We start from the raw sequence: 27,891 nt of genomic DNA, 5'->3' as shown, positions 1-27,891 counted from the left end.
CATCCTCTTCAACTATCCTAATACTGAGAAAGATCTCATGAGTTACAAATATAATCTTTCCATGTTGGAATATAAACAGTTCAACTTTAACAAGTCTCTTATGATTTTTCTTTCCTGTTTACCTTTTTGATTCTTGTATTTGAAAGTCAAATTTTCTATTCAGCTCTGGTCTTTTCAACCAGAATGTGGCTTTTAGGTAGACCAATAATTCTTAAATTGTCTCTCCTGGATCTATTTTCCAGGTCAATTGTTTATCCATTGAGATACTTCACATTGTCTCCTATTTCTTTCATTCTTTTGATTTTGTTTTATAATTTCTTGATTTCTCATAAAGTAATTAGCTTCTGAATTCATACTGAAAATGTACTTAACTGAGAAAAAACAAGACTAACAAGGGAATAGTGGAAGATTAGGAAGAGTTGTAGAAGGAAATTCTCATAGAAGCAGAATAAAATTAAAGACCTCTTAAAACACACACACACACACACACACACACACACACACACACACACACATCCACACTCCTGCAGAATCAGCATGCTATAGAGAACTAGCCTCAAAATGAGGAAGAACTGGGTTCACTCTCCATGTTTGATATGCACTGTCTATGTGACTCTAGGCAAGTCACTTCACATTGAGGCAATTCTTTAGTCTATAAGTTTCAGAACAGGTGCCAACCTACACTAGCATAGAGAATTTCCTTACCTTAGAGTTTGCTCTTCCAATAAAATCACAGATCTAGTGTCTACCAGGGGTAGGGAACCTGCAGCCTTAAGGTCACATGTGGCCCTTGTAATGGTAATTTAAATGGGAAGGTCTTTCCCATTCATTAATAGGCCCATGTGACCTGCCTGGGTCACATGGAAGTCTGAGTCACATGAAATCTGTGGTGGGAGGCATTTGCTGAACAGATGGAACAGGAAAGGTGGAGCAAAACTGAGAAGAAATTGGTCAGAGAACAGTCAGAACTGAGGGAGGGAGAGAAAAACAGGCAGCTGGCTAGTGTGAATGACAGAGTTTGTTTGTAATTTGTTTAAGGGAGCTGGTTTGTGGGAAGATTAACAGAGGGAAGGCTTGAGGATGGTGTTGTCCTCTGCATTGTTACTGTGTATAGATTTCTTTGTTACTATGATGGATTTGACTTTCTGGTGTTGGGATCCGGCTTTCTGGTGTCTGAATAAGTGTTTTAGTTCTGTCTCCACAAAAAAATAGTAATAAAGTAATTAGCTTCCATTTGATCCATTCTAATTATTAAAGAATTATTTTCTTCAGTGAGTTTTGGGCCTCTTTTTCCATTTATCTCATTCTCTTTTTTAAGGCATTCTACTCCTCATTGGCTTTTTGGACCTCTTTTGCCATTTAGGTTGGTCTAATTTTAAAGGTGTTATTTTCTTCAGCATTTTGAGGGGTTTCCTTTACCAAGCTGTTGACTCTTTTTTTCATGATTTTCTTGCATCACTCTCATTTCTCTTCCCAATTTTTCCTCTACTTCTCTTACTTGATTTTCAAAATCCATTTTGAGCTCTTCCATGACCTGAGACCAATTCATATTTTTCTTAGAGGTTTTAGATGCATGATATTTGGCTCTCTTATCTTCTTCTGGCTGTATATTTTGATCTTCCTCATCACCAATGATGTAAGAAAATACCACTTCACTGAGAAAGAATCTATAGTCTGTTTCTTTCTCCCCATTTGCTCATTTTCCCATCCAGTTACTTGACTTTAAAGTTTTGTTAGGTGGAAGGTTGCAGAAGTAGCCTCTACTTCAGCAGTGACTGCAGCCACCCTAGGGTCAGGACTGGGGCTGGTATGAAATCATGCTTCCCTCTAAGCCAGAGAGACCATTACCATTGACCTCCAAAGCTGTCTTTAGTGTTTGTGGGCTGTCTGGAATCCACAGCAGTGGCCAGCAATTCAGCCCCCTAAGGCCTGTTTCTACTCAGTCTGTGCTGACACTCTGCTCCTAGTATGATGCAATAGATCCTTCCCGTCCGCCTTCCAGATTGTCGTGGGATGAAAATTTGCTTCAATGTGCCATTTTGTGATTTCTGCTGCTCTAGAATTTGTTTAGAGTCATTTTTTACAGGTTTGTTGAGTGACTTGGGGGAAAAACTGTAGCAGGTCCATGCTTCTACTCCACATCTTGGCTCTGTCTCCCAGAATTAATTGTTCTTTAAATGTTTGATAGAATGCACTTATAAATTCATCTGACCCTGGAGATTTTTTTCTCAGGAAGTTCATTGATTGCTTATTCAATTTTTTTTCTGAAATGAGATTATTTAAGTATTTTATTTCCTCTTTTTATCTAGGCAATTTATATTTTTCTAAATCTTTATCCATTTCACTTAAGTTGCTGGATTTATTGGCATACTATTGGGCAAAATAGATCTTAATTATTGTTTTAATTTCCTCTTCATAGGTGGTAAATTAACCCTTTTCATTTTTGATACTGATAATTTGGTTTTCTTCTTTTTTAAATCAAATTAACCAAAGGTTTATCTGTTTTATTTGTTTTTTTCCATAAAACCAGCTTTTAGTTTCTTTATTAATTCAAAATTTTTTTAATTTCAATTTTGTCAATATTTCCTTTGATTTTCAGAATTTCTAATTTGTTGTTTAATTGGAGATTTTTAATTTGTCCTTTTTCTAGCTTTTAAAGTTATATGCCCAATTTATTGATTTCTTCTGTCTCTATTTTATGCAAGCATTTAGAGATATAAAAATTCCCCTAAGAACCTCTCTGGCTGTATAGGTTTTGGTATGTTGTCTCATTTGATGAAGTTATTGATGCTTTCTTTTATTTGTTCCTTGACCTATTCATTCTTTAATATTAGATTATCAAGTTTCCAATTAATTTTAGTCTTTCTATGGCCCTTTATTACATGTAACTTTTATTGCATCATGATCTGAAAAGGATGTATTTAATATTTCTGCTTTCCTACATTGGATTGTGAGGTTTTTATGCCCAAGGACATGGCCAATTTTTGTATTAGTACCATGTACTACTGAGAAAAAGGTATATTCCTTTCTATCCTCATTCAATTTTCTCCAGAGGTCTACCATATCTAACTTATCTAAAATTCTATTCACCTTCTTAACCTCTTTCTTGTTAATTCTGTAGTTAGATTGATCTAGTTCTGACAGGGGGAGGCTGAGGTTCCCCACAAGTACAGTTTGTTATTTCTTCCTGTAACTTACTGAATTCCTCTGAGAATTTGAATGCTATAGCACTTGGTGCATATATATTTAGTACTGATATTACTTCACTGTCTATGGTAACTTTTAGCAAGATATACAATTTCCTTCTTTATTCTCTTTTAATTAGATCTGTTTTTGTTTCAACTTTGTCTGAGATCAGGACTGCTATCCTTGCTTTTTTTTTTTTTAACTTCTTCCGACACATAATATATTCTACTTCCACCTTTTACTTTTACTCTGTCTGTATCTCTCTGTTTCAAATGTGTTTCTTGTAAACAACATACCATAGGATTAATCCACTCTTCTATCTGCTTCTGTTTTATGGGAGAGTTCATCCCATTCACATTCACAGATATGATTATTGACTGTGTCTTTCTCTCCATCCTGTTTTCCCCTCTGTTTATCCTTTTCTCTCTCCTTTCTCCCTTTCCCCCCTTACCAGTGTTTTTTTGTGACCACTCCCTTATCTTTTCTTTGCCCCTTTCCCCTCCCACTTCCCTATAGAATATGGTAGGTTTCTACAGCCAACTGAATGTGTATGTTATTTCCTCTTTGAGCCAAATCTGACAAGAATAAATTTAAAATAATGTTTGACCCCCTTCTTTTCCTCTACTGTAGTAGGTCTTTGTGTCTCTCATGTAATATAATTTTAGCCTTTTCTGCCTCCTCCTTTCATCTTCTCCCAATATAATCCTTTTTAGCCCCTTAATTAATTATTTTTATTATCACCTCAAATTTAACTAATTCCCACACGCTCTGTCTATGTATACCCCTTCTAAATGCCATGATAAAAAGACATTTCTCAAGAGCTACAAGTATCATCTTCCCATGTAAGGATATAAGTAATTTCACCTTATTGAATAACATCTTTATTTTCCCTTTTTATCTTTTTATGTCTTTTTGAGTCTGGTATTTGAAGATCAAATTTTCTATTCGGTTCTTGGTGATTTTGTTTTAATCAGGAATGATTGAAAGTCCCCTGTATCACTAAATGTTCACCCAAAAGATTATACTCAGTTTTGTTGGATAGCTGATTCTTGGTTGTAATCCAAACTCTTTTGCCTTACAGAATATTGTATTCCAGGTCTTGTGATCCTTTAACGTAGGAGTTGCTAAATTCTGCATAATGCTGACTGTGATATTTAAATTGTTTCTTTCTGGCTGCTTGCAGTATTTTCTCCTTGACCAGATCATTCTGCAATGTGGCTACAATATTCCTTGTAGTTTTCTTTCTGGGGTCTCTTTCAGGAGGTGATTGAGGGATTCTTTCAAAGACTACTTTATTCTATGGTTCTAGGAAGTTAGGGCAGTTTTCCTTGATAATTTTTTGAAAGATGCTGTCTAGGCTCTTTTTTTTGTTCCAAACAAATTCTTTTCTTATCTTCTTTACAGAATATAAATTTACTAACAGTTCCTTAACAGAGTAGGTATAAGGTTCCCTAAGTAATAGGGCCTAGGACCATATGCAAGGAATAGATGGGCACAGCTATCTGGCAAATACCTGAATCAAAGATGATGCTCACCCTCCTCTTCTCCATAGGCATCCTATAGGGACTTTAGCCTGAAAAACAAAAAAAGATTTCAGTGTGGGACCACCTCAAAGAAAATTATATGTAATACACATTAATTATTTCACACTGCTCAACTGGGATAAATGGCAACATAACAGTACTCACAGCAGAACCATAGTGGAGTTCAGTTATCAAATTATATCCTTAAGATGTTCTTAGGAGACAGTTAAGACATGATCAATATATTCCTGGGGCCTATAGTGTATTGGGGTGGTGAAAGTAAAGTACTCAGTGGGCATCCTTGTCTGGTTAGCTGAGTGGGGGTTTGATGAAGACAAGAGATCTGATGTGGTATCAGTAACTGAAGAACTGACTCAGTTTCTGGTCAGGAACAGTCAGTAAAGCATCCAGCACATAGATGGTTCATTGCACAGGGTCATGTTTGGGGCAAATTCTTATTTGCTCTGAATAATACCTTACATTGGTACAGCACTTTATGGTTTTCAAAAAGCTGTCAATACACTTCCATTTTCTTCTGGGTACTCAGACTAACTCTCTTTCCTTCTCATTGATGCTGGTTTAGGCTTGTTAAGTTGTTGAGAGTCACAGTTGTTCCCATCATTCCCTGCACAAGTGCTTCCCCAGTAGATCCTATCTGTTTGACTGTGTGTCCCATGTTCATGGCAACATTGATCCTGTTTTCAAGGAAGCACCAAGTGTCTTCAAAGTCAGGAGATGAGTCCAGCATCATCACTAGCTCTGTAGTGTTATAAATGCCAACCAATACTGCCTTATGTGTGTACCAGTCAATATCAGTGGACTGGTCTCCTGCAGAGTACCACATGTCATCTACAATATTGTTGAGGAGGCTTAGTCTGACTGAGATATTACAAAGGAGCACAAGGATGCCTAGGACCTGGGGTCAATGTTCAATATATGGGGTCAGCATTCTCAGCCTGGTTTCCACTGTATCCCTTAGGAACTGGTCTGTCTTCCTTTTCTCTGCCTGGCCGAACTACATGAGCTTTTCTTCCTCTTCCATTACATGACACGACTAAGTTTAGCATTGCACTGTGTCACAAAATGCAGGATCAGTTCACTGCCATTATTTCCAAACTTGCAAGCTGCTACACTAAGGAGACCCAGGGAATGATCTCCTTCTTCAATGGCTTCTGGGGTCCACCCATAAGTAACAAACTCCAAAGCTCCCATCAGAATCCAATGCTGTAGCTTTTCCTCACTTTCATCGTCTTCATCCTCCTTACCATTAATCTGTGTAGGGCAAGGAGTTTGAGCATGAGGACTCTGGGTTGGGCTCTTCATTCCCTGTGACTTGGAGTGCTGTGCAGAGGAAGAGGAAGGGGGCTGGTACCTTTATTCATCTGAAGATTTCATTGTCAAAGCTGAAGCATGGAAGGGATGTGGCATCAAGGAGGGCTGATACCTGGTCACGGGCCAGCACTGCAGTCAAAGGAACCTCCATCCTGTTTGACAGAGGACCCCAGCCACTGCTGTCACCATCATGGAAGAAGGCACTCTAAGCTCTTTTTTCTGAATGTGGCTGTCAGGTAGACCCATAATTCTTAAATTATCTCTCCTGGATCTATTTTTCAGGTCAGTTGTTTTTCCATTGAGGTATTTTACATTTTCTACTATTTTTTCATTCTTTTAATTTGTTTTGACTGATTTTTGATGTCTCACAGGGTCATTAGCTTCTACTTCAAAATTATTCTAATTTTTAATTAATTGTTTTCTTTAGTTAGTTTTTTTCCATTTGGCCATTTCTACTTTTTAAGGAGTTGTTTTCTTAAATGGATTTTTTTTTCTCATTTGGCCCATTATATTTTTAAGGAATTGCTTTCTATATTAAATTTTTGTCCTTCCTTTTCCAAGCTGTTGACTCTCTCTTGAATACTTCTTTTTTTCTCCAATTTTTTCTTTTATCTTTCTTATTTGACTTTTTAATTCCCTCTCGAGTTCTTCCAAGAAGGCTTTTAGGGCTTGAGACCAGTTCATATTCCCCTTTGAGGTTTTAGATATGGGTGTATTGATAGGGTTAGGGTTAGGGTTAGGGTTAGGGTTAGGGTTAGGCGGTTCACCCAGTCTTTCCACAGACTCTGCTGTTCCAGGAACTGTTCTGGTGGTGCGAAGGCTGTTTCATGAGTGTTCGGGTACAAGAATAGGAGAGGGATGGCAATCTTACTGCTTACTCTGCAATCTTGGCTCCTGGAAACTCACAGCCCATACTTATTTTTCTTTTGATAAGTTTAATAATTTGCTCATTTTATATGGAAGTTGTGACTAAATTGAAGCTGTCACTGTCCATGCAGAAATGACAATGTATTTTATTTTCTTCCTAATCAGACTAGCTGAGACCCAGATCAGTTAGTACTCTCATATGAATTTAGTCGTTATTGATTCATAATATCCTATTGCAATTACCAAATTAACTCACCTACCTTCCCTAAAACACAAACAAAACAGATGTGAGATTAAAATGAGCACTCAATTTTGAGATAAAAGACACAAGCTCAAATCTTACCTCCAACTGTACTATCTATGTAACCACAGATAAGACATAACCTGAGATACATTGTTGACTTTTATAAAACAAGAAATAAAAATATTCATACCATCTTTCTCACAGGGTTACATAAGAAAAGTACTTCATAAACCTTAAAGTACTACTTAATCACAAGTGAAAAATAATTTAATGCATGTTCTTCCCAGCTGTACATATCAACATTTGATTTACAGCAGTGTGATATTCAATATTTTTTGTGACCACTAGGGAAGCTATTATGATAACTTTTTAAAACAGTCCAAATATTATAGGAGAACTTATGCCATACTATTTTCCTGAGTGGTAAATGAACTTTGACATTATACATTTAGCCTACATTTTCATACTTAAAGATTATTCAAATCAAGAGGGCAAACACTGGAGAATATAAAATGAAGTTACAATCTGACCGTCATCCATCTAATATGATCACATACTGGCAAACATATTGGATAAATGAGCTCAGCAAATGTATTTTTTGTAGTAAATGAAAAATGTTGTTCTGTCATTTTTCAGTCTTCATGACCCTCTTTGGGGTTTTCTTGGCAAAGATAGTGAAGTTATTTATCATTTTCTTCAGCAGCTCATTTTATAGATAAGGAACTGAGGTAATCAGGGTTAAGTGACTGGTCCAGGGTAACACAGGGTTATATCTAATAAGTGTCTGAAGTCAAATTTGAACTCAGGTCTTCCTGACTCCAGGTCTGGTGCTCTATCCACTACGCTACCTAGCTGCCTTGAAAGAGACAAAACATCATCCTAAAAAACTGGCTTATAGTGAAATTATTAAATTCAGTGACTACTACAACAGGGGCTAAGAGTGGAATAGGGAGAAAGAAATAGCCCAGAAATACTCAGGAGCCATGGTAAAGCAAGAGAAAGAACACTGCATGTCCAAATCCAGAAAAGATACTCACAAGCAGTACTGTTCAGTATTCCAAACAGCAGGAGATCAATTGTCTCTAAGTGGGATTTAAATATTGTACTTTTCACATCTCTGCTCCTGGAAAGACTGCTTTCCTTCAAAACTTTACATAGGTCACCTGACTTTAATTCTCCCAACCTTATCCAAAGGGCCAATCTGACCTTGTTTTAATGGTTATTTTTCAAGCAAACAATGATATGTGAAAATCTTTCCCTATGAGTCAACATAATTCTATTTTAGCTGCCTTGTAAGCAAGTTTGTACATGTTAACATGAAAATGGAAAACAGATGCATTCTGAGTTTTGTAAAATGAAAATTCATTTTAGCTGTTTCTGAAAATGTGCAGGTTGCCTCAGGCATTTTTTCAAAAGCACATCCATTCTTGTGAAAAGTAAAAGCAATTTCAACATAAAAAGGACTTAAAAATTTAGATCTAGATGAAGATGGAGATATGAAGGACAGACAGAGACAGAAAGACAGAGACAACTTCCATTTAAAAAAGAAATCTAGCATATCTAATTGGCAACATCCTTTGAAACGTTCAAGATACAGCAAATTTCAGGAACTTCTGTATAAAACAAATTTGCAATTTCACTTTCTTATATCTTGTATAAGTTGTTCTAACCAAATAATACAACTCATTGAAGTTAACAAAGGATTTAGAGCTTTTCTAGTCCAGTTCTTTTATTTTATGGAAGAGGTAATTGAGTCTGGGATTGATTGAATGCTTATGCAATATTTCCTTCCTTCCTTCCTTCCTTCCTTCCTTCCTTCCTTCCTTCCTTCCTTCCTTCCTTCCTTCCTTCCTTCGTTTTTCTTTCTTGCTCTGTTTTTTCCTTTTTCTCTCTCCTTTCTTCTTTCCTTTATTGACATAGGTAAATGTAGTAGATCTGTTTTACATAACTATGTATATATATATATATATATATATACATATTATATTTATACATGTGTATACATATACACATGTATATATACAGGCTATTTTACATGTGTGTGTATGCATATATATATATATATACATGTATATATAAATGTGTACATCCAGGGATGTACACATTAACAATGAAGTTGACACACACATTGCCAAAGCTAGCTCAGCGTTTGGGAGGTTTTGTAGAAAATTTTGGGAGAGAAGAGGTATTAGGTTGGCTACAAAACTGAAGGTCTACAGAGCTGTTGTGCTGACCTCATTGTTGTAAGCCTGTAAAACATGGACACTCTATCAGCACCATGCCAGGAAACTGAATCGCTTCCATTTGAACTGTCTTAGGAAGATTCTGAAGATCACCTGGCAGGATAAGGTATCAGACACTGAGGTCCTTCCTTGAACTAAACTGTCAAGCATTCAAACTATGCTTCAGAGAGCACTACTTCAATGGGCTGGCCACATTGTTTGAATGCAAAATGTACACGTGCCAAAAAGACAATTTTATGGAGAACTCACACGGGGCAGGCGATCACATGGTGATCAGAAGAAGCGATACAAGAACTGGATTTGATTGTGCAACATGAAAGACACTGGCACAGAACTGCTCAGCATGGCATGCCCACATTAGAAGAGGTGCTGTGGTCAATGATTGCAGCAGAATTGAGACAGCACAAAGTAAATGTAGGATGCACAAATTTGGAGTAACCACCCCAAATGTTTACATGGACTATCTGTGCCCAATCTGTGGTAGAGCATTCTGAGCTCATATTGGTCTGATCAGCCACAGTTATACACTTTATCATGGTGATGTCATTCAAGAATGAAGAACAATAACCAACCAACCACCTAATGTAATCTTTGTAATAGGTTCTTCTTTTCTTGCTTTCTTAGTGAACGTGGGAGAGTAGGGAAGGAGATAATTCAACCCTAAAAATGTAATAAAGTTGCACTAAAAAGAGAAAAAAGAGCCACAAATATCTCATAGCATTGCTACACTTTGCTCTAGAGGCCTACGGAATTACTCCTGAAATATTCCTAAATAAGCTGGCAGACAGACAGATAGATAAATAGATAGATAAATGGATAGATAGATAGGTAGATAGATAGATAGACAGATAGATAGATAAATAGATAGATAGATAGATAGATAGATAGATAGATAGATAGATAGATGATAGATAGATAGATAGATAGATAGATAGATAGATAGATAGATAGATAGATAGATAGATAGAAAAAATATAGTTGCCGGTTCATTTGTCTATTGACAAAGGACTTTTTGTATTATAAATTTGATTCATTTTTATGCATATGTATCAGAAAATCTTGCTACAAAGATCTCTTTTCCTAATTATCTGTTTCCCTTCTAATTTTAACTGTTTTAGAATTGTTTATGAAAAACCTTTTGAATTTTCTATAATATCACATAGTGAAAATTATCCAACTTATTTTTGTTAATCCTCTTTAACACATTTTCCCATGTATATTTCCCCTGTCCATAGATAAGAAATATAATTTCTTCCTTGATCCAATAATTTGCTTATGATGTCACTTTTTATACTTGTCACATATCTATTTGGAGTTTATCTTACCATGTGATATAAGATATTAATCTATAACTAAATGAAGGACATAATTTCTAAAAGAAACCACCTCACACAAGTGATGGTTATCTAGAAGGGGTAGGGATACATGAGATAGTTATGATGAAATTAAAAAAAAAACTGAAGAAATAATAAAAACTTATTTTAAAAAAGTGTGTTAGAACTCCTTTTCATTGGGATTTTTTCTTAATGAAAAACTCTTTCCAAACCATGCCTCATTACTTGGCCCAGTTTTATTCTTCATGGTGAAGCATTTGTCCATGAAGAGAAAGACGTTGTTAAAAATAAATTATGCATGGCCATTGACAGATGACCACAGGTCAAACATTTAGATTAAAATATTTTAGGCAATTACATTGTAAGAAATGATAAAGTAATAGAAGCATGGAAAGACATATGAACTGATGTAAAGTGAAATAAGCAGAGCCAGGAAAACAATATGCACAACGACTAAAACAATATGAATGGAAAGAACAACAAAACAAAATAATCAAAAATGGATGTTGCACAATTTTTAAAAAATTAGCATAGCCCCAAAGAAAAACTATGAGAAGATACCTCCCCACACATCTTTAAAAATTTTTTTAAATAGTTTTATTTATTTATTTTTAGATTTCGACACTCATTTCCACAAAATTTTGAGTTCCAATTTTTCTCCCCATCTCTCCCCTCCCCCACCCCATAACACCTTGCATTCATCCTGATTACCCCTTCCCTCAATGTGCCCTCTCTTCTATCACAACCCACCTTTATCTTATTCCCATCTTCTCTCTTTTCTTGTAGGGCAAAATAGATTTCTATACCCCATTACCTCTGTTTCTTATTTCCCAGTTATATGCACTACAGCTAGACATTCATTTTTAATACTTTGAATTCCAGCTTCTCTCCCTCCCTCCTTCCCCACCCATCCCCACTAAGAAGGCAAACAATTCAATACAGGCTATATACATGATGTTTTGCAAAAGGCTTCCATAACAGTCATGTTGTATTGCCCTCCATCCTCCCTTGTCTCCCCCTTTTTTTCTATTCTCTCATTTGACCTTGTCCCTTCCCAAAAGTGTTTGCTTCTAGTTACTTCCTTTTCCCATTTTCCCTCCCTTCTATCACCCCCCCTCACCCAACTTGTCCCCTTCTCCCCTACCTTCCTGTAGTGTAAGATAGATTTTTCACACCAAGTTTAGTGAGCATGTTATTCCCTCCTTAAGCCACATGTGAAGAGAGTAAGCTTCACTTTTCCCCTCTCACCTAATCCTTTTTTATTCCACTGAAAAAGATTTTTCTTATCTTTTTTATGAATGATAATCTGTCCCATTCCATTTCTCCTCTCCTCCGAATATTTTCCTCTTTTATCCCTTAATTTATTTATTTTTTCTCTGCTGATTCAACTCAACCTGTACTCTCTGTCTATGTGTGTGTATGTGTGTGTGTGTGTGTGCATGTGTGTGTGTATAATCCATCCAAATACCCAAATACTGAGAAAAGTCTCAAGAGTTATAAATATTATCTTTCCATGTAGGAATGTAAACAGTTCAGCTCTAGAAAGTCATTTATGATTTCTCTTTCCTATTTACCATTTCAAGCTTCTCTTGATTCTTGTGTTTGAAAGTCAGATTTTCTATTCAGTTCTGGTCTTTTCATAGTGAATACTTGAAAGTCCTCTATATCATTGAATGACCCTTTTTTCCTTTGAAGCATTATACTCATTTTTGCTGGGTAGGTAATTCTTGGTTTTAATCCCCGTTCCTTTGACTTCTGGAATATCCTATTCCAAGCTCTTTGATCCCTTAATGTAGAAGCTGCCAGATCCTGTGTTATCCTGATTGTATTTCCACAATCCTCAAATTGTTTCTTTCTAGCTGCTTATAATATTTTCTCCTTGACCTGGGAACTCTGAAATTTGGCCACAATGTTCCTAGGAGTTTCTCTTTTCGGGTCTCTTTCAGGAGGTGATTGGTGGATTCTTTCAATATTTATTTTGCCCTGTGGTTCTAGAATATCAGGACAGTTTTCCTTGATAATTTCATGAAAGATGATGTCTAGGCTCTTTTTTTGATCATGGCTTTCAGGTAGTCCCATAATTTTTAAACTGTCTCTCCTATATCTATTTTCCAAGTCAGTTGTTTTTCCAATGAGATGTTTCACATTATCTTCTATTTTTTCAATCTTTTGATTTTGTTTTGTAACTTCTTGGTTTATCATACAGTCATTAGCTTCCCTGAACTCAACTTTCATTTTGAAAGAACTATTTTCTTCAGTGAGCTTTTGAACCTCCTTTTCCATTTGGCTAATTCTGCTTTCTAAAGCCTTCTTCTCGTCATTGGCTTTTTGGACCTCTTTTCCCAATTGAGTTAGCCTATTTTTCAAGGTGTTATTTTCTTCAGCATTTTTTTGGTTCTCTTTTAGCAAACTGCTGACTTGCTTTTCAAGCTCTTCTATGGACTGTTCTTCCTCATCTGAAAGGATGGAAGGAGATACCTGTTCACCAAGAAAGTAACCTTCTATGGTCTTACTTTTTCCCCCTTTTTTGGGGGATTTTCCCAGCCAGTTCCTTGACTTCTGAATCCTTTGTCAAGAGGAGGATCCTAGTGCTCCTTCTACCCCCAGGATGGTGCTCAGAGCTGAGATTGAGATCAGCTACTCAATTCCCCCAGGGGCTTTGGGTGGGGGCAAGACCACCACTGAGGGCTGAGGTTGTGATCCCCTACTCAATTTCCCCAGAGGCTTTAAGCTGTGCTGCCTGGACTATGGACCCAGGCTGCTTCTGTGGCCACTGTAGCTGCCTGCTGCCTGCTGCTGCTGCTGCTGCTGCTGCTGCTGCTGCCACTGCCTCTGCCACCACCTGGGGCCAGTTCTGGGGGACCCCACTCCCCTCTTGCCCAGCTGGGAACACCCTCCCACACTGACCTTTGAAGTTTTCTTTGTTGCTTGTGGGTTGATTGATCTGGGGCCCTCCCTGCTGAGGATTCTGTCCCAGAGGGCTGATCCGGTCCTGATCCTCCCAGTGATGCATAGCCAGGGCTGGGCTTCACTCTGCTCAGCGTCCTGTGGGATAGACCTTTCCTGTTGGCCTTCTAGCATACCTTTGGCTAGAAATTTCTTTTGCTCTGTTGTTCTGTGCCTTCTGCTGCTCTAAAATTTGTTGAGTGTAATTTTTTACAGATATTTTGTGGGCAGTGGGGGAAGCGCTAGAGTATATGCATCTTTCTACTCCACCACCTTGTCTCTGCCCCCTCTCTCCCCACACATCTTGTAGAAGCAGAGGGTGCACGTGTGTATAATATTGCATAAATTGTTAGATTTTGTCCTATGAATTGATTGGTTTTACTAATTCTTCCCTCTTTATGGTTTTTTTTTTTTATCTGAGATGGGGAAAGAGAAAAATACAGGGCAATTTAGGTGATATAGAAACAGAAGGTAACAGGAAAGGTATTTATTTTCAAGTGTATAGATCAGAACAAATATCCTATATCATGAAAAGAACATTAGTACATTTTTATAATTAGTACTTTCTTCCAAAAAAAATTTATTTGATCTGTACAGATAATTTAAATTAACTGAAGATGATGAAGAGGGAGAAAATTACAGTACTATTATATTTTTCAAAGCATTTCTCCATCTCTCAACTCTTAGAATATTATATCTTTGGAGGAGAGATAGTATAGAATGCAAAATGAATGCTGGGCTTACTTTCAGGAAAATCTGTATTTAGATATTGGCATTTATAGCTGCAGTAACCATGGCAGAAATATTTTAACCTTTCTTAGTTTCAATTTCTTTATTTGTACCATGAAAATTAATAATAATAACAATAATAAGTTTTTGTATAACACTCAAAAGTTTACAAATATCTCATTTTATCCTCACATCAATACTGAGAGGGAGCTGCTATTATTTTTCCTATTTTACAGATGAGGAAAGTGAGGTAAATTGAGGTTAAGATACTTACAAAGAGTCATATAATGTTTCAACCTGAATTTGAACTCAGTTTTTTTAACTCGAGATGCAATTCTCTATTCATCATGCTGCCACTTTACAGGATAGCTACAAGGATCAAAAGAAATAACACATTATTGGAATCAGAAATAGTAGAATGTCAGAGGTAAAATAAACTCTAAATATCATTTATTCCAACCTTTTTTATTTTACAGATTAAAAAAAACTGAAGCCTATAAATGAATAAAATATTCTCCCATAGTTGCTCTTCTTTGCTTGTTCTGGAAAATATAACTTTATTTAATAGCAATTATTGCATTTGGACATTATCTGCATTTGATAAACTGGTCTTCTGGGGAAAATCAGCCAACTTAGGATATATCTTTGAAAGGTAACTAATGATAATGGTATGCAATGATAAAAATAAAACAGAATTTAATGATGATGTTACATCATAAAATTTGTTGAAACAGTTTGTAAAACATGTTTCATTAGTGTATACCATGATCATTGAGTTACATATTCTTATGGATTATGAATAACATAAAGAATAGTATCTGTATGATGCCATTGATATGTCCTTTGCCTTCATAATCCTTATAACAATCCAAGATAAAGATTTTCAAAGTTTCTGCTGATGATTTTGTTTCTTCTCATTTTTTTAATTTTAATAAGTTTGTTTTTCCTTTTATTTTTATCTTGATGTGAACATATTACAAAGAGTGAGGTTTTAGCAATTTTTTTTTGTTCAACCAGGTGACAGTAACATTCAGAGACTATGAGACCAGTAAAATGGAAACAAATAAGAAGAAAAATAGAACCTTTGCCCTCTGTGTAATTTCAAGGCACTTTAAAAATTTTTTTAGCATTCCCAGCTAAAATATTAAAATAGAAAAGAAATAGGAAGAAGATGTTTTGGTCTTCATGGAGAAAAAACTTGTTCCCCCAAGTAAAAACCACAGGGTCAATAATGTCTCTCTCATCTCCTTTATCTTCCCATTTCACAATCATTTTCTCAAGCAGGTGGACCAAGAGACTTAACATCTTCCTACTAAGGAAACAAGAATTCTGTTTCTCATCAGAGAATTATAGCAAGGGGAAAAAAGTTGCTTTCAGAATTATTCAAGAGTTAAAGAAGTTCCTAGCTTCTACTGAGTTTTCTCTCTCAAAGTTATTCAAAAAGGGAAATAAAATCAGGGATCTTGGATTCTTCTAGCACACCTGTTCTTTCAGTTTGTAAATGTTCTCAGAATTTATGTGGAGCTAGCAACCCCTGAGTTTGTCTAACTTATGGGGAGAAACTGAGCTTTGAAATTCCTCAAGTCAGTATTTCTTAGTTTATACTTTATAACCAGAGTTCACTTTAACCTGGATATAACAAACTTAGATAATCTTTCCATTTTTTGGTGAAAATGTCATCTTCAAAATTAATCAGTGGAAAAAGAATTAACCAGTGAACACAGATTAAGTTTTAAGAATTTAGATGCTTACTAGCAGCTTGACTTGAAGAAAGAGCTTGCTCAGCTAGTTACTGCAGCTATTAGATTAAAATTAGAGTCAATTCTGTTATCTGTGAGTGGCTTACCCATGTTACCATAGAATTTCTCTTTTCTCCATTGTATAAGGAATGCCAGGTTTCCAATAATATTCTGGAGCAGTTTAGATACAGGCCTAAAGAGGAACAGTATCTTGCATGCACATGCCTGTGTGTGTATGTGTGTGTCTTATCTTTCAGAATAAAAATGGTTTTAAGATTGTAGGGAAAGTACGATGTCTCTGTTTTTAAAACATGTCAATAAATGTTGAAAATTTTTCAATAGTTTACAAAATCTGAATAAGTTATGCCTTAAGAAATTCTCCATAAGAACATCCATTTGAAATGAAGCAATATGAAGAAAGCATAAACAGAAGAACCATAGATATGTGCAGCAAAACAATGATTTCAAGAGCATAAGTGAAAACAATGCTAATTATCACCCTGATGCTAATTAAATGAAATGATCAAGCACAGTGAGGAGACTAGATGATGACTATACCTCCAAGCTCTCAGTAGAGAGTTGCAGACTAAGGTACTATTGGTTGGTTTTGATCATCTGTTTTTCTTTGTTACAAGGCAGGGTTCAAGAAGTTGAGGTGGTACATTGGGAGGTGATAATGGTATAAAAACAAGTCATTAATAAAACACAAGAAGAAATCCTTTTTAATTTTGGTTTTATTTGCAAAGCTCCCAAAGTCTACCTATTGACCTATAGTCAAGGAGATGTTAACAAGAAAAGGAGAAGTATGGATCACAAATTATATTAGAGAGACTTAATGGAAACTGACACTGACTCACTTGCCCCAATTCATTCCCAGTTCCTCTTAATTCTACTGTTTTCTCTCTGTCGATTATCTCCTATTTATCTTGTGTCTAGCTTGTCTATACAGATTTTTTTCATATTGACTCCCTCATTAGACTTGGAGCTAATTGGGAGCAGAAATTGTGTTTGCTTTTCTTTATATCCCCAGCACTTAGTGTGAGAGATGCTTATGTGCCTAACACATAGTAGGTGCTTAATAAATACTTAGTGACTGATTGACTTACTGAAATGGGAACATGTCAAGTTAATTTAAGTCTAGGCATTGAGTTGTTCAACAGCTCAACAAACTCAACAAGAAACCCAACCAAGGAAAAACAATGAAGCCATAAAACCCTTAATAAAAATAGAAATATTAAAGCGATAGAAAATATTAGCCACATTCCTAAATAAGAATGCCTTTCTACTTCATGGACTTGACTCTAACTTCCATAGAATATTGGTGTATCACCAATGCAATATTCACAGCGCCTATGAAAGCCATTAATATCCTGTGGTTCAAATCTGAATTGTGAAATACAACAAACTCTCCACATGGAAAAGAGAACCAAAACATTTATTCAGACATCAGAAAGTCAAATTCATCATAGTAACAAAGATTTATCAATAATAACAATGCAGAAGACAGCACTATCCCCAAACCTTCCCCCAGCTAGACTTCCCACAAACCAGCTCCGTTAAACAAATCACAAGCAGGCTCCTTTAAACAAAATCACAAACAAACTCTTTCCCTCATGCCAGCCAACTTCCTGCTTGCCTTCATCCTTCCTAGCTCTGACTGCTCTGATCAAACTTCCTCTCAGGCTAGCTCTGCCTCTTCCTGTTCCACCTTCCTGCTCTACCCCTTCCTGTTCCATTACTTAGACTCATGTAACTTGTGGTTCCATGTGATCCAGGCAGGTCACATGGGTCTATTAATAAATGTGAGAGATCTTTTCATTTAAATTATCATTACATTTGGGAAGCTATATACTTCAAGATTTGCAGTTCTTGCAAGGGAGTCAAGGGCCTAGGTTCCTTTTATAGCAAGAGTTGGGTTCTAGAGTTGAAAACTTTTAAAAAGGACTAAGTCTATATTTAGTATCATCTGTTTCTCCAGATCATGTCTCTCCATCTCTATGCCCATGCTGTCTACATTCAGGTCTTGGCTAGACTTGACTCTTTAGGGAGATGAGATGGGGAATAGGGAGGGAATGGGAAGGATTTCTGTTCCTTACTTCATTAACATTCTCTCTTTTCGTTCAGAATATGCTTAAATTTGGATTGCAAAGAGTTTTCAGTTAGAGATTAGAGGTCTCTAACCAAAGATCTGGTTAGAGAGATGTTGGCTTTCTAGTACCGGAAAAATTATCCATGGATAATAAGTTTATTAATGGCTGTCTATGCTGTGTTTGCATTCATTCAATTTTCTATGTTACTGATCTATTTTTTGTTATTTGAATGAAATCTATGATTTCATTGGTATAAGGAGCTCAGTGAGAAAGTTCTTTCTAACAATGCAAATTGGCATCTAGTCTACAATTTATATTCATAGACAGTTTTCTGGAATACTTAAAGGTCAAGTAGTTTTCCCAAGGTCACACAGTCACTATGTGATAAAGGTCTGACTTGAACATAGGTCTTCAGAACTACAGGACTGGCTTTCTAGTCTTTATACCACTCTGCCTCTTGTCATTGGTACATCAATCTTATGTCACTGAGAGGACTGGGAATATTTGGGGTTATTTTATTTATTTTCAGAAGACCTTCTAGAGAGTAGTATATTTAAATAGTAATTGAAAGTGACAAAAATAAATAAAATCATCTCTTTTCAGACTCTAACACTGTTTGCCTGGTGATTCATTTTAATAAACAGAAAGGTGTCATGAGTTTTGTTCAAATGATTGAGATGATGAAGCTAGAACATTCAGTACCAAAAGGGCAGCTTCCTAAAGTACATTTTAAATGGCTTCACCAAACAAAATGTGTCTTTCATATGTGTCACAAAAGACCAATGTGACTTTAGTTATTCCAGATGTCATCAAAGAAATGTATGATCAAAAAAGAAGATGGTCTGTTCATGGAGCAGGAGTGAAGGAAAAACAGTAGGCAGCCTCTTCATTTGATTGAGAACTACACAGTATCAAGAGAATATAAAAAAGCCCCAAGCTCATTGTGTGATTCCCCACAGGGATAATTTATAGGATGACATGAAGGAGAATCCCACAGGATGGGAAACCATGGATAGGTTGAAATCTATATTGCTGGAAGAGAGATTCAGATAAGAGAGATCACAATTGTTGTTGTTCAGTCATTTTTCAATTGTGTCTGACTCTTTATGACCACGTTTGGGGGTTTCTTAGCAAAGATACCAGAGTGATTTGCTGTTTCCTTATCCAGCTCATTTTACAGATTAGGAAACTGAGGCAAATGGCGTTAAGTGACTTGTCCAGGGTCAAACAGCTACTAAGTGTGTGAGGACACGTTTGAACTTAGGAAGATGAGTCTTCTTGACTTTAGACCTGGTACTCTATCCACTACACCACCTAACTATCCCTGAGATCACAGAACCCCTGGCATGTTTGAGTATACTTTGATACTGAGGGCTTCTAGTGCAAAGGTGAGTATAGGTGAGATCTTATTCCATGCCATCTCTCCCAACAGATTGCATCCTCTATCATCACCATATTTTTGCTTATTTTTAATCTCTCCTTATCTATTGGCTCACTCCCTGTTGTCTATAAACATGCTCATGTTTCCCACATCCTAAAAAAATATAATAATCACTTGATATTTCCATCCCAACCAACCATCACTCTATATCTCTTCTGACCATTGTAGCCAGACTCCTCTAAAATATAACTTACAAAAGGTATTTTCACTTTCTCCCCTCTCTTTGTCCTCTTAACCTCTTATAATTTGACTTCGGATATCATTCCACTGAAACTGCTCTCTTCAAGATTACTAATGATCTCTTAGTTTCCAATTCCAATGGTCTTTCCTCAATCCTCATATTCTAGACCTCTCTGCAGTCTTTTGATGCTGTTGATCACTCTCTCCTCCTTGATATTCTCTTCTCTCTAGGTTTTTAGGACCCCACTCTTTCATGGTTATCTCCAACTTATGCATGTGATCATTCCTTCTTTGTCTTCTTTGCTGGGTACTCTTCTAGATGTCCTCTTCTAACTGTCCCTCAGGGTTTTTCTGAAGGCCTCTTCTCTTCTACCTCTTTACTACTTCATTTGGGAAGTGATGAGACAATTTAATCCATGTAATTAATTATCGTATCTGTCCTGATGATTCTCAAATATACCAATCCTGCACAAAATTCTCTTCTGATCTCCAATGTCATATCTCCAACTATGTTTTGGGTATCTTGTACTAGATGTCCAGTAGACATCTTCAACTCAATATATCCAAAATGGAACTCATTATCTTTGTCCCTAAGTCCTCACTTCCTCCTTCTTTCCCTATTACTGTAAAGTTTTTTTCTGCAACACCATCCTCCCAGTTCCTCAGGCATGAAACCTAGGAATCATCCTGGATTCTTCACTATCTCTCATCACCCATATCCAATCTGTTGCCAAGGCATGTTGGTTTCACCTTTGCCACATCTCTCAAATATACCTCCTTTTCTTTGACACTACCACCACTATAGTGAGGACCCTCATCATTGCATAACTAGACAACTATCATAGCTTGCTAGTGGATCTGCCTGCCTCAAGTCTCTCCCAATCCTTCCTCTATTAAACCACAAAACTTGTGTCCCTAAAGCTCAAGTCTGATCATGTCAACCTCCTCCCCTCCCACAGACACTCAGTAAACCTTCTGCTTGGTGTTTGAAGTCCTTCATAACCTAGTTCCCTCTGCCTTATCATTCCATCAAACCATTTTTCAATCTTTAGACGCCTTACTTAGAGATTCAGTGACATTGACCTCTTGATTACCCCATGAATTAGTATCTACATTTCTATATTCTGGGCATTTTCTCTACCTGTTCTTCATGCCTGGAATGCTCTTCTACCTCAGTTCTGCTTACTGCCTTCCCTAGTTTCTCTTAAGTCTCAATTAAAATTCAATCTTCTATAGGAAAGGACATCAGAAGGCATCTAGTCCAACCTCTTCAATTTAATGATGACAAAATCTAGGACCAGAATGATTAGTGACTTGACCAAAGTCATACATGTATAATAATCAGAACTGGAATTTGGACTCAGAATTTCTGACTTTAATTCTTTCCAGTTCATCACTTTTGTTTCAAGTCCGATCCCTGACTTGTATGAGCTCTGTGACCAAGGAATATATTGCAAAATAAGCCTGGGAAGATTAGTTGTAAATATCCAGATGAAAAGTTGTTGGTGGATATATGATGTATGATACAGGACCAATAACAGAGAAAAAGTCATGATTCAAAAAAGTCAACCTTGTTCAAAATCAATATTTTTAGCCCTGAACAGAATTATTCTAACAATGGAGAAGCACATGTTGTCTTTCATGTGACACCATAAATTAACAGTATGAGTTTGAGCAGAATGATGCAGGATCTTGTCTTATAATTGAGTAGGATGATGTACCCACAGGAGTGAGGGAGCTTCTTACTTTCTAAGTCAAGCACAGCTGTCTTGAGTTTTCCAAGTTCAAGTACTATGATCTTCATGGGAAGCATGAGCACTTCATTTCTGAGAAGCTTCAGTTCCCTCAACTCTTAATTTGACTTGAGATTTATGAAGAACCCACAACAATTTGTAACATGTCTTATTTGAAGATCCAAAAGGAAAATTATTTGGCAGCATATGGAATTAACAAAATAACTTTAGTCACTAATTCATTGAATTTCTCCATGAGTTCCTCATCAAACAGCAGATGGCTTACAGATGAGGCTTCAAATTTAAATTTAACTAAAAGAACAACCAAATGACCATCACTTACACCTTTTTATTTTATTTTTTATCTTTTGTTCCTATTTTAAATTGCTTTCTTTTTTTTATTCTCCGTCATCCCATTTAGGGTTTTCTTGGTAAAGATACAGGAGTAGTTTGCTATTTCCTTATTCAGCTCATTTTACTGATGAAGAAACTGAGCTAAACAGGTTTAAGTGACTTGCACAGGGTCTACGTAAGCTAATAAGTGTCTGAGGCTGGATTTGAACTCAGGAGGATGAGTCTTCCTGACTTCAGGCCTGGCATTCAATCCACTGTGTCACCTAGCCCAACTCCTTGATAGTTGATCACTTGTTAAAAATTCTGTTTGAGACTGATTTAGGGGGTGGATCCAAGATGGTGAATAAATAGTACAGATTTGCTAGTGCTCTTCCCCCAAGCCCAGACAAACACCTGCAAAAAAATAACTCTAAACAAATTATAGAGTGGCAGAATTCACAGAATGACAGTGTGAGCAAATCTCCAGCATAAGACAGCGTGGAAGCAGCTATCACACTGTACTGAGATCAGAGCACAGTGTGGGCCACATTGGCACAAACAGACCTGAGCAGGCCTCAGGGGACTGAATCTCTTGCACCTTTTGGTGGTTTCCAGACTTCACGACCCCATAACACTGAGGACAAATTAGAAGATCAGTACAAAAAACCTATGGAACTTATGTGAGAGAATAGAGTGACCCAGCCCAGGTCCTGGAGCAGCAGAGGGGAGATGAGTGGGGGTAGAAACCCTCAGCAGCCACAGCAGTGGCAGTGGCAGAGGCAGTGGGAGTGACTGCTGCTGGAGGTCTAGGCCCACAGATTGTGGGGGCAGTCAAATGTCTGATTACACCCCCAACCCTACTGGAAGCACAGAACTATCTTGATAAAGAGATCAAAAGTCAAATAAATAGCTAAGGAAATGAGCAAACACCAGAAAAAAGAATCAGACAGTAACATCTTATTTTGGTGAAAAGGAAGACCAAAATATACAAACAGAAGACAACTAAGTCAAAAATTCTGCATCCAAAGCCTTCAAGAAAAATTATGAATTGGTCTTGGGCCATGGAAGAGCTCAAAAAGATTTTGAAAATGAAGTAAGAGAAGTAGAGCAAAAATTGGGAAGAGAAATGAGAGTGATGCCAGAAAAATCATGAAAATTGAGTCAACTGCTTGCTAAAGGAGACACACAAAAAATGCTGAAGAAAATAACACTTAAAAAAATAACATGAACCCAAATGGCAAAAGAGATCCAAAAAGCCAAAGAGGAGAAGAGAGCCCTAAAAAGCAGAACTGGCCAGATAGGAAAGCAGATCCGAAAGTTCACTAAAGAAAATAATTCCTTAAAAACTAGAATGGAGCAGATAGAAGCTAATGACATTATGAAAAATCAAGAAATTATAAAAGAAAACCAAAGGAATGAAAAAAATAGCAATGGGAAATATCTCATTGGAGAAACAACTGACCTGGAAAATAGATCCAAGAGAAGCACTTTAAAAATTATTGGACTACCTGAAAGACATGATCAAAAAAAGAGCCATCTTTCAAGAAATTATCAAGGAAAAAAGGAAAACTGCCCTGTAATTGTAGAACCAGAGGGTAGATTCTATTTTACCCTTCTAGGAATATATTGTAGCCAAATTCCAGAACTCACAAGTCAAGGAGAAATTATTGCAAGCAGCCAGAAAGAAGCAATTTGAGTATTTTGGAAACACAATCAAGATAACACATGGTCTTTCCACGAAACAGAAAACTTTCAAGCATTCTTCATGAAAAAACCAGAGCTGAATAAAAAATTTGACTTTCAGATATGAGAATCAAGAGAAGCATGAAAAGGTAAACAGGAAAAAAAAAATCATAAGGGGCTTACTAAAGTTGAACTGTTTACACTGGAAAATGTAAACATGGAAAGATCATTTTTGTAATTCTTGAGACTTTTCTCAATATTAGAGAAGTTGCAGGGATTATATACATATAATATACATATACATACATAACATACATATACAGGTGAGTTGAATAGAGATGATATTTAAAAAAATAAAATTAAGTTGTAAGAGGAGAAAGGGAAAAATAGAATGGGCCAAATTATCTCTCAAATAAAAGAGGCAGGAAAAAGTTTTTCCAATGGAGGGGGAGGGAGGTAAGAGGGAAAGAGTGAACCTTACTGTCTTCACATTTGGCTTAAGGAGGGAATAACATGCTCACTCAATTTGGTATGAAAATCTACCTTACACTACAGGAAATTAGGAGGGAAGGGGATAAGCAGGGTGTGTGGGGGGATGATAGAAGGGAGGAGGGGATAATTAGAAGTAAATACTTTTGAGGAGGGATAGGGTTAAAAGAGAGAATAGCATAAATGGGGGATAGGATAAATCCAGGATAGAATGGAAGGAAACATAATCTTTCACAATATGACTATTATGAAAGTGTTTGACATAACTACACATGTATAACCTACACTGAATTGCTTGCCTTCTCAATGGGGATGGGTGGGGAGGGAGGAAGGGAGACAAATTGGAACTCAAAGTTTTAAAAACAAATGTTAAAAATTGTTTTTACACTCAACTGGGAAATAAGAAATATGAGCAATGGGGCATAGAAATCTATCTTGCCCTGCAAGAAAATGGAGAGAATGGGGATAAGAGAAGGGAGGGATGCTATAGAAGGGAGGACAGATTGGGCAACAGGGTAATCAGAATGCACACCATCATAAGGGGAGAGAAAATTTGGAACTCAAAATCTTGTGGAAGTGAATATTGAAAACTAAAAATAAATAAATAAATTTTTAAGAATTAAGAGATGGAAAAAAATCTGCTTAAAATATTTTTCCTTTGATCTCTAAGCTCTCGGATTTTAGTGATATTGTTTTTGGAACTTTTTATTTTGGGGTTTCTTGTAGGAGATGGGCAGTAGAGATTTTGCCTTCCGGTTCTAATCGGTTTAAGCCATTTTCAATTTTGATTTTTCAGAATAGGATGTTCAAACTTTTTTTTTGGGGGATGATTTTCTTGTTGTCTGATGATTCTTAGGCTGGCCTTCTGTTATTTTCCAGATTATTTTTCCCTTAACAGAACATATCTTCAATTTCCACTTGTTTTTCAGTTTTATTCTTTTAAAACTACGTTTGCTGTCTTATGGAGTAATATTCCTTTTGGTACATCTTAGTTTTCAGAGAGTTCTTAAGTAAGGTTTATCACTACCTATTTTAATTGCCATTCTTAGATTACATTACAAGATTACATTTTGTACAAAACCTTTTTAATTAAAAGAAATCAAAATTATCAATTTTACACCTAACTTTGCTCTCTCTTGTTTATTCGTAAATTGTTCACCTATCCATAAGGATTAGAAGGAAACCAGAAAATTGAGGATAAATTTATCATTTATCAGATAAAGGTTTCATATGTAAAATATATAAAAATTTTGTCAAATCTATGAGAATATGTCATTCTTAATTGATAAATGGTCAAAGGATATGAACAGTCAAATTTCTAATGAAGAAATCAAAACAATATTTAGTTATATAAAATGTTCTAAATAATTTTAAAGAAATGCATATTAAAATGGCCTTAGGATATCATTTTACAGCTACCTGATTAGCTAATATAAGTGTCAAATGTTGGAGATGATATGGAAAAATTGGAAGATTGTTGGTAGAACTGTGAACTGATCAGACCATTTTGGAGAGAAATCAGGAATTATATCCAAATAGCTATTAAACTACTTATACCCTTTGACCCGGTGATACCACTGCCCAATCTATTTCCAAAGATGATGAGGGGAAAAAAGAAAAGAACCTATATGTTTCAAGACTACATGTATGTGTGTGTATGCATATACATATGTGCATATATGTAAACACACATATGTATGTGTGTGCACATACATATGTATATGTATGTATATACACAGTTTTGTGTGTGCATATATACACATATATATGTATACGTGTGTGTGTGTGTGTGTGTGTGTGTGTGTGTGTGTATACATATCAGCTCTCTTTGGTAGCAAAGAACTGTAAATTGCAGGGATGACTGTCAATTAGAGAATGGCTGGACAAGTTGTGGTATCTGATTATGATAGAACACTCCTGTGCTTTAAGAAATGATGAGTTCAATGATTTTAGAAAAACATGAAAGATTTGTATGAAATAATGAAGAGCAAAATGAGAACCAAGAGAACATTATATACAGTAGTAGCATTATAGTTTAAAGAACAGTTTTGAACAAATGAGTATTTTATCTATTATAAATGCCCAAATAATTATAAAGAATATATGAAGAATGTCATCTGCATCCAGAGAGAGAACTGATAAGTAGATGTACAGAATAATTTTACATATATAGACCAATTTGTGTCTAATATTAGACATCTCTAAGGTAGGGAAGGTGGAGGGAAGAAAAAATACATAATAATTTTGGTGTATATTTGAAATGAATAGTAAGTTATACATAAAAGATTTGCAGTTTCATATCATCTTTTTTGTTGTACTGTTATGGAAATGCGAGTTTTATTCCATAAATTACAAATATTTTTTAAAAGGTTGCATTTTCTATCTCTTGGATCATTTCTTTTTTTCTGGATGATTTAATAATTTTATTAATAAAGCCAACACATTACTAACGAATGGTCATTTGGCCATCTCTCTTACACCAAAGACTGGATCATTTTTTAAGACAATTTTAATCCTTGTGACCAAGATATTCTTTTCTCAAAGTTTCTATTTTAACTTGTTGTAGAGTTACTGTCTTCCTTTGGATTTACTTCTTGGACTTCTCTCAGTCCTTAGTATTTCTTTACAGTAAACAACATTTTCTTCTGTCTACCTTGGTTTCTGGATTGAAGCTTTGTTCTTGGTCAGACTCTGCTCTCCTTCTGATACTTTTGGATGGTGTATGCAGTCCCTGGTTAGGTGAGGTAGATAAAATTGATCCTTGCCTCCTTCTTAAAAATGTTACTTATTTTATTCTGAATTTAAGAAATAAGACAGCATTTCCATAATGTAGTAGAATACAAAAAAAGATGATTGCACATGATACTGCAAATTATGTACTTGCTATTTCTTTTAAGTACATAAAAAGTTATCATGTAAACATTTTTTCTTTTCCCTCTGTCCCAATGGCTACTATTGGACCCAAATATGTATATTTATAACCATATAGATAGATAGACATGTGTGTGTGTGTGTGTGTGTGTGTGTGTGTGAAAAATCATTCCATACATACTTCTATGTCTCAGTTCTTTCTCAGGATGCTGATAGTGTCTTCCTTCATAGGTCCTTTGGAATTAATTTGGGTATTTATAATGGTCAACATGATTTACTTGGTCACAGTTGTTCTTAAAAACAATGCTCTCTTGTTCTGCTCATTTTGGTCTTCTTTGTTTCATGTAAATCTACCCATGTTTATCTAAGATCATTGCTTACAAGAAATACATTTTAAAATGAGATACACACAGAGTTAAAATGGAGAGTTGGAGGACAATTTATTATGCTTCAGCTGATGCAAAAAAAAAAAAAAGGCAGGGTAGCAACCATGATCTCAGAAAAAGTTAAAGGTAAAATAGATTAATTCAAATAAATGAACTGGATAACTACATTTTGATAAAAGGTACCATAGATAATGATCCTGGCCTGCTGAGGGGATTCTTGGGTTTTGTCTCAGTCTCCTGGCAGCCTGACTTGCATTTTAGCCTTTGACCCTTCTCTGTCTCTCTTCTGCACAATTATAAACATAGAGTTAGCTTCATCCTTTGCATTGAACCTGGTGGTTCCCATCCTGGTTGGTGGTAGGTCTCCTGAAAGATTTGGGGCATATGTGCACCAGGGTTTTCTGTAGTCCTCTCTGCTGTTGTGACTATTGCTTGCCTTAGTACCGGTCAGGTCCTGTGTCCTTCTGTTCCTTAGACACAAGCTGCCTGGATCCTCTACTAGGCACTGATTGGGCCTTGTCTTCTATTCTGGATCCATACTG

At 36.1% G+C, this 27,891-nt stretch overlaps 1 long non-coding RNA gene and 1 pseudogene across 1 annotated transcript in view; both read right to left on the bottom strand.

The window, feature by feature from the left end:
- Positions 1–8,297, bottom strand: part of LOC140505983 (uncharacterized) — a 47,027-nt gene extending 38,730 nt beyond the window's left edge. The window contains exons 1-2 of the long non-coding RNA XR_011967723.1: positions 8,190–8,297; positions 4,700–4,759 (exon numbers count right to left, since the gene is read on the bottom strand). This is a non-coding gene — a long non-coding RNA (uncharacterized lncRNA). The remainder of the gene's footprint in view (positions 1–4,699; positions 4,760–8,189) is intronic.
- On the bottom strand, positions 5,275–6,233 carry LOC140509133 (ubiquinone biosynthesis protein COQ9, mitochondrial pseudogene; annotated as a pseudogene).
- Positions 8,298–27,891: the final 19,594 nt, after the last annotated feature.

The sequence above is a fragment of the Notamacropus eugenii genome, chromosome 5 (genome assembly GCF_028372415.1).
Source record: "Notamacropus eugenii isolate mMacEug1 chromosome 5, mMacEug1.pri_v2, whole genome shotgun sequence".
Classification (NCBI taxonomy): Eukaryota; Metazoa; Chordata; class Mammalia; order Diprotodontia; family Macropodidae; genus Notamacropus; species Notamacropus eugenii.
This window is presented reverse-complemented; position numbering and strand designations above follow the sequence as displayed.